An 8,018-nucleotide genomic window follows, 5' to 3' on the forward strand; every position below is an offset into this window, starting at 1 on the left:
TACTATAGGCTCTACATGTCTGACTTTGCTCTGTGCATGTGCACCTCTGTTTTTGTATTGCATGCGTCAGACTCTTTACGAGGTGAGAAAAACGTTAACCACAGAAAGGCCTAGCTTCCCATCATGTCACTCTGAGAGAATATGCACTGTGTTCAGAGGTCAGTCCTTTTCCACAAGGTGCTGTTTAAAGCACTGAGCTCAGTTTAAGGTGTCATTATAAGTGTGTGTGTGTGAGAATGCCATTATTTTCAGCTTTTCACACAAGTCAGCGTGAATACGTTTGCATGTGTACAGACACACACACACACACATCTTTCTGACATTCTACAGCTTCAGGAAATTATAAGTACCAGCAAAGGGCTCAGATTGATCTGAAAACCATGAGTGTAGATTCTCAAAACTACATTACCCACAAGCCAACTCTAACGTAATCTGTAGACCTTAAAATAAGAAAATCAGGACCACATCGAGTCTAACTTGACCAAAGAGCCTCTTTAATTGTATTTCAACATAAGGATGAAAACATTACCCAAAAGCCTGAAGCATATACTTATGATGACATTAAGCATTGTTCCAACCCTGCAAAATGTCATTTCCAATAAGCAAACATTACTTAATTCCCTCTTTATCAACCTACACTCCAACCCCTTCCACCAACTGCTGAAACGATCTATAAAATCAGTCTGTCCCATTACTCATATTTGACTGAGGATTGAGAGTCAGTAACTGGATCACAGTCAGAGTTGAATTCAGTGACCAGTGCAGTACTGTCCACCCATTTCCCCCACTGTATCTCTGTCAGTCACACCAGTCCATGCACCCACTGTCCTTAATGTGAGTCAGAGTACAGATACAAAGTCATTAGTTAAACAGACTGCAGTCAGACTGTACTGTTTGATGACTGAAATGGCTCTCGTGTCTGATCTTTGATCTCTCTCTCTCTCTCTCTCTTTCTCTCACTCTGTTTCTCTCTCTTTCCTTTTGTCTCTCTGTCTCTATCTATCTGTCTATCTATCTGTCTATCTATCTATCTATCTATTTATCTATCTATCTATCTATCTATCTATCTGTCTATCTATCTATCTATCTATCTATCTATCTATCTATCTGTCTGCTTATCTATTTATTTGTGGTTAATGATGACAAAAGTATAAATGCTGCACACATAAAACACACCATCCAACACTAAGTCCACATCTACATAAACAAACAAAATGCATACATGTACAAAAGATATAATGATCAGTGGACAGTTCTCTTCTCACAGACCCAACTGAAGGGAGCAGAACATGGCACATCTCGCCAACTGTTCAGTGTGTTACTTTTCTGATAACTAGCAGTGCAGTCCTCATTGTCATTGTCACCACCAGCATTGGGCTGCCCTTCATCCCAGTACCTGAAATAACGCAGAGAGTCAGTCTGTTCAATGTATTTTTCATGATGTATGTCTCCAATTAATGTATTTATGTATTTCTCAAATTCAGTGATCTCTTACCCTGTGTCCAGTGCTGTACCATCCACCCATTTCCACACCCCCTCTGTGTCTCTGTCAGTCAGACCAATCCAAACAGTGCTTTTCACCACACTTAAAAGAAAGGCCTGAAACAAAATGAGAGAGCAGTGATGAATATCATTAGTGAAACTTTTGATTTTCGCCATAAACCCTAAACACTCTCCATTCAGGCTGTAGCATCTGACCAGGCCACTGTCTCTTCCTGTCACCCATGTCAGCCTGAATACACTTGCATGTACACACACACACACACACACACACATACACTCACTCAGACTCACACACACATTATATACATAATCACCATACACAAGCACACACTGTAATCTTTACCTGCAAGTCTTGTTGAATTGCACCTGCTCTTATAATTTGCACTATTGAAAAACTGACTGCGCTTAGAGTTTCAGTCTCTCTCTCTCTTTCTCTCTCTCTCTCTCTCTCTTTCTCTCTCCCACCTGCTCCTCTTTGTTGTTTATGGTCACTAGATCAGCTCCTTGCTTTGTGCAGTCCTGTCTGCTCTCATTCCAGCTCTTCTCTTCAGTAGAGATGTAGTACACGCTGTGACTGAAATATCTCCAACCTTTCACAACATGTTTATCTGTTTATATGGTAGTTAGGATAGAGAGAAGAGAGAGAAACAATGACATGTATTTGATCCATAAACACAATCAGACCTCCACACATCATTTTTACTTCTTGAGGTTTTTAACTTTCAGTGCAGTACTGAGAAGTTTAGTAATTATGTAAAACATATCATATATTAATACGACATATTTTTACTTGCTAAAGGGTCCGGTTTAAAAAGTTAAAAAAAAATCAAAAACCAAACAGCTGAAACTCATTATAAGAACACATGATGGCTGTAACTCATTTTAAGAACACATGATGGCTGTAGCTGAAGAGTCATCTTTGGAAGTGAAGAACAGTATGTTGACTCACCCACTTCTTCTCTTTCTCTCAGTAGTTGGGTTTGATTTGCAACCAGTTTGTTGTAACTGGTTTGTAACTGGCCTCGTTGCGTGGTGTACCGGACATACAGCACTATGATGACAGCCAGCAGGAGAACACACAGCAGCCCCAGACAGACTGCAGTCAGTCTGTAGTGTCTGTCACTTCCTTAGAGCAAAATCAGCAAGCAGGATACTGATTTAAGTTTAAACTCTCTCTCGCCCTCTCTCTCTCCCTCCCTCTCTCTCTCTCTCTCTCTCTCATATATATATATATATATGATTGACAGATGTATCTTCTCTCTTTTCTGTCTAGCTCACCTGTCTTAGTACTGTTTACCTGACTACAAAGAGTTTCACACATAACCGTTCTGCAACACACCCTGTCTCACCACCTTGGAGCAAAATCAGACAGAGACATACTTCCTTCAGTTTAAGCTCTTTCTGTCTGTCTGTCTGTCTGTCTGTCTGTCTGTCTCTCTCTCTCTCTCTCTCTCTCTATTTCTCTGTTTATCTTCATACTTTTACTTTATTGCACGAGTTTGTCCCAGTACCTCTATGTTGAGTTGTTGGGTTTCTCTTACCGGAGACATTCTCAGTTTCCGTGCAGAGCTGTGAAGGTCTTGCAGGGGCTGGATCGTTATAAATACACACCTTGGCCTCCACTCTCTCTCCTTTGTCCAGCTCACTTTTCTCGAGACTGTTTACCTGACTATAAAGACTTTCACACATAGTTGTTCTGTAACACGCACTGTTATACTGATTTAATGCTGAAGTCTCTATGTGTCTTGTGATAGTCTTTGTGTCTCTGTCTCTGGACTTGTATTCGACAGTGACAGGAAACTGTCACTGTTAGACGTCATGTGGAGAGCGCGTGGTAAAACTGTGAGATCATAAATGGTCAACTTTTTTTTTTGACTAGTAAAAAATATGATATGATTGACATATAGATCTTTGACTCTCTCTCTCTCTCTGAAACTAGCACTGTGTGACCCATGAAGATCAGTAAAGCCATCATTGTCCTCACACAACTCCATTCTCCTCTGTCCAGTGTTACTTATGCTGCACTAATGTATGTGCCTGACATGGTTTCATTACTTTGAGTCTGTTCTCAGGATGTTTTTCACAGTTTCAGAGCTGTGGTGAACTTATGGGGTATTGCTATGTTTAGCAGAGGAGGGAGGAGCAAATAAGCGTGAAAGATTTGCACGTAAGAGCTGCACATTAGAACATGGCTTTACAGCTCATTTAAAACAATAAGATTGATCTATGTATCTGTCTTAGTAAAATCTGTATGTATGACTGAGTTTGTCCCAGTAAGTGTTAAGTTTCTGGGTTTCATTTAGTGCATGTGTCTTCTGCCTCCATACTGAGATCTGGGTCTCTTACAGTATCAGTTACTGTTTTAAATTTCCACCATCATTTCCACTCGCTGTCCTCTATCCAGTTCATCTCTCACAACACTGTCTACATTATGATAAATACACACAGACATCTCCATTGTCTTAGACTGGGTCCATACTATAGTCTCTACATGTCTGACTTTACTCTGTGCATGTGTAAATAACCTTTCACTGAGTTGTATTGTTATATTTTTGTATCCCTTTTTTATGTTTGTATCTATTGATTTACGATTTCTCAAAAAAACGGAAAACGCGCTTTTATTTTGAAATTCAGTTGCGCTATCTAGTGTCCATGCGCAGTTGTTAATAGTCGTGGCGGTAAAAGGGAGAGTTATTACGGATAAGGTGTTGGATTGTTTTTTCTTTACATTCTAATGTTTAGCACCCGGCGGAGGGGCACAAGGTTAGTGAGTCTGTGTTCGTTTGGTTGTTTTGTGTAAGAGTGTATTTCGTGTTTGAAAACAATGCAGTTATATCGTTTTGTGCTCCCCTCTTTTGGTCCCGTTAAAACAAATGCGATGTAGTTTAATTTAAGCAATTTAGCGTACATTGTTTATGATTTTTACAGTTCATAATCTTCTCTGTAGCTTACATTCTTTTTTGTATGCTGAGAAATAGTAGCATAGGTAGCTTTCTGTTATATGTCATAATGTATTAATGTAAATGTTGAATTGTATTTTCGTTTGTTTCTTCCGTCAGCTCTTACGGTGTGTTTGTAAGGTACATATTCCCAATAAAACAATTTTCATAAACCACCCGTTGAAGACCAGGACCTTAAATCAGCCAGGGATGCTATAGCATGTGCAACTCTGTTTTTGTATTGCATGCATCAGACCCTTTAAGAGGTGAGAAAAGCGTTAACCACAGAAAGGCCCAGCTGCCCACCATGTTACTCTGAGAGAATATGCACTGTGTTCAGAGGTCAGTCCTTTTCCACAAGCTGCTGTTTAAAGCACTGAGCTCAGTTTAAGGTGTCATTATAAGTGTGTGTGTGTGTGTGTGTGTGTCAGTGTCAGAATGCCATTATTTTCAGCTTTTCACACAAGTCAGCGTGAATACGTTTGTATGTGCACAGACACACACACACACCTTTCTGACATTCTACAGCAGCAAGAAATTATAAGTACCACCACAAGGCTCAGATTGATCTGAAAGACATCAGTGTAGATTCTCAAAACTACATTACCCACAAGCCAACTCTAACATAATCGGTAGACCTTCAAATAACAGAATCAGGACCACATCGAGTCTAACTTGACCAAAGAGCCTCTTTAATCGTATTTCATCATAAGGATGAAAACATTACTCAAAAACCCAAAATATGTACTTATGGTGACATTAAGCATTGTTCCAATCTCGCAAAGTGTCATTTCCAATAAGAAAACATTACTTAATTCCCTCCTTATCAACCCACACTCCAACCCCTTTCACCACAGTCAGCGTTACATTGAGTGATCAGTGCTGTACTGTCCACCCAGTGTGTGGTAAGACTGTGAGATTATAAATGGTAAATGCGTTTGGGTTTTTTTGGACCAGCCAATTATATAATATGATTGACTTACAGATCTTTGACTCTTTCTCTGTCTGAAACCAGCACCATGTGACCCATGAAGGTCCATAAAGTCTCCACTGGTATCAGTGTCCTCTCACAACTCCATTCTCCTCTGCCCAGTGTTACTTATGCTGCACTAATGTGTGTGTCTGACATGGTTTCAAATACTCTGAGTCTGTTCTCAGGATGTGTTTCACAGTTTCAGAGCTGTGGTGAACTGATGGGGGGGTATTGCTGTGTTTAGCAGAGGGGGGAGGAGCAAATAAGCGTGAAAGGTTTGCACATAAGAGCTGCACACTAGAACATGACTTTCCTACAGCTCATTTAAAACAGTGAGATCAATCTATGTATCTCTCTCGAGAAACTCATATTTCTGATGGAGTTAGTCCAAATATGTTGAGATTCTTGGTTTCATTTAGTGGATGTGTCTTCTTTATCTGTACTGGGGTCTGTGTCACGTTTGTTGAAAGAGGCTGGAGGCAAATGAAGATCAGTGATCATTTATTTACATCAAATATAACAAAAAGCTTTCAAAAACTGACAGAATGCAGGTTCAGGAACATGGCAGACAAAGAAATCAATGTGACATGGACAAATTCCCAGCAACGCCAGAACAAACTGACAGGGAAAACTAGGGCTAGGTTTCCGCACAGTGAAACACCTTGTGAATTTCGCACTGCGGAATTTGGCAATGGGGGCTTGGTTGTGAAAACAGCAAGCAAGTCGCCTCGCTCAAAAGTTCGAGTGCTTAACTGCGGCAGAGGTTTACTTGCCCCGACCACAGCTGTTGAGAGAGGTTTTTTTTTTTTTGTAGCGCTCTGGCCCCATATCTTAATGTCACTTCTGCGAATTTGCACCGATTTCGCAAAATCAGTGCGATTTTCACATCCATTCAAGCTCAAGTTCACTGCAGGCAGAAGCATATGTTAAGGAGTATTTAAACCAATCAGAACAAGGCAAAGTAACTGAAAACAGGTGTTAACATTCATGACCTAAAGGACTAAACAGGGCCGAACCAGAACTGACCAAAAGACCAGGGAAAGAAGAGAAACAGGGAAACAGAACCCAGACTTGACACCAGGGGGAGTCAGTGAGACGAACCAACAAAGAGGGGCCAGAGAGGAGACGAGGGACCAGGGTGTGACAGTCTGGGGCTCTTACATCAGTTTCAGTTTTAAATTTCCACCATCATTTCCACTCGCTGTCCTCTATCCAGTTTATCTCTCACAACACTGTCTACATTATGATACATACACACAGACATCTCCACTGTCTAACACACATTATTAGACCAGGTCAATACTATAGGCTCTACATGTCTGACATTGCTCTGTGAATGTGAACTTCTGTTTTTGTATTGCATGCGTCAGACTCTTTAAAAGGTGAGAAAAGCGTTAACCACAGAAAGGCCCAGTGGCCCATCATGTCACTCTGAGAGAATATGCACTGTGTTCAGAGGTCAGTCCTTTCCCACAAGCTGCTGTTTAAAGCACTGAGCTCAGTTTAAGGTGTCATTATAAGTGTGTGTGTGTGTCAGAATGCCTTATTTTCAGCTTTAAACACACAAATGAAATTCCTGGTTCCTTTCTGACATTCTACAGCAGCAAGAAATTATAAGTACCAGCACAAGGCTCAGATTGATCTGAAAAACCTGAGTGTAGACTCTCAAAACTACATTACCCACAGGCCCACTCTCATGTAATCTGTAGACCTTTAAATAAGAAAATCAGGACCACATCGAGTCTAACTTGACCAAAGAGCCTATTTAATTGTATTTCAACATAAGGATGAAAACATTACTCAAAAACCTGAAGCATATACTTATGATGACATTAAGCATTGTTCCAACCCTTCAAAGTGTCATTTCCAATAAGAAAACATTACTTAATTCCCTCTTTATCAACCTACACTCCAACTGCTTCCACCAACTGCTGAAACGATCTATAAAATCAGTCTGTCCCATTACTCATATATGACTGAGGATTGAGAGTCAGTAACTGGATCACAGTCAGAGTTGAATTCAGTGATCAGTGCTGTACTGTCCACCCATTTCCCCCACTGTATCTCTGTCAGTCACACCAGTCCATGCACCCACTGTCCTTAATGTGAGTCAGAGTAAAGATACAAAGTCATTAGCTAAACAGACTGCAGTCAGTCTTTACTATTTGATGACTGAAATGGCTCTCGTGTCTGATCTTTGATCTCTCTCTCTCTCTCTCTCTCTCTCACTTTGTTTCTCTCTCTTTCACTCTGTTTCTCTCTCTTTCCTTTTGTCTCTCTGTCTCCATCTATCTATCTATCTATCTATCTATCTATCTATCTATCTATCTATCTATCTATCTATCTATCTATCTATCTGCCTGTCTGTCTGTCTGTCTATCTGTCTGTCTATCTGTCTGCTTATCTATTTCTTCATGGTTAATGATGACAAAAGTATAAACGCTGCACACATAAAACACATCATCCAACTCCAAGTCCACATCCACATAAACAAACAAAATGCATACATGTACAGAAGATATAATGATCAGTGGACAATTCTCTTCTCACAGACCCAACTGAAGGAAGTAGAACATGACACATCTCTCCAACTGTTCAGTCTG

Source organism: Chanos chanos, chromosome 11 (genome assembly GCF_902362185.1).
Source record: "Chanos chanos chromosome 11, fChaCha1.1, whole genome shotgun sequence".
In the NCBI taxonomy this organism is placed as follows: domain Eukaryota; kingdom Metazoa; phylum Chordata; class Actinopteri; order Gonorynchiformes; family Chanidae; genus Chanos; species Chanos chanos.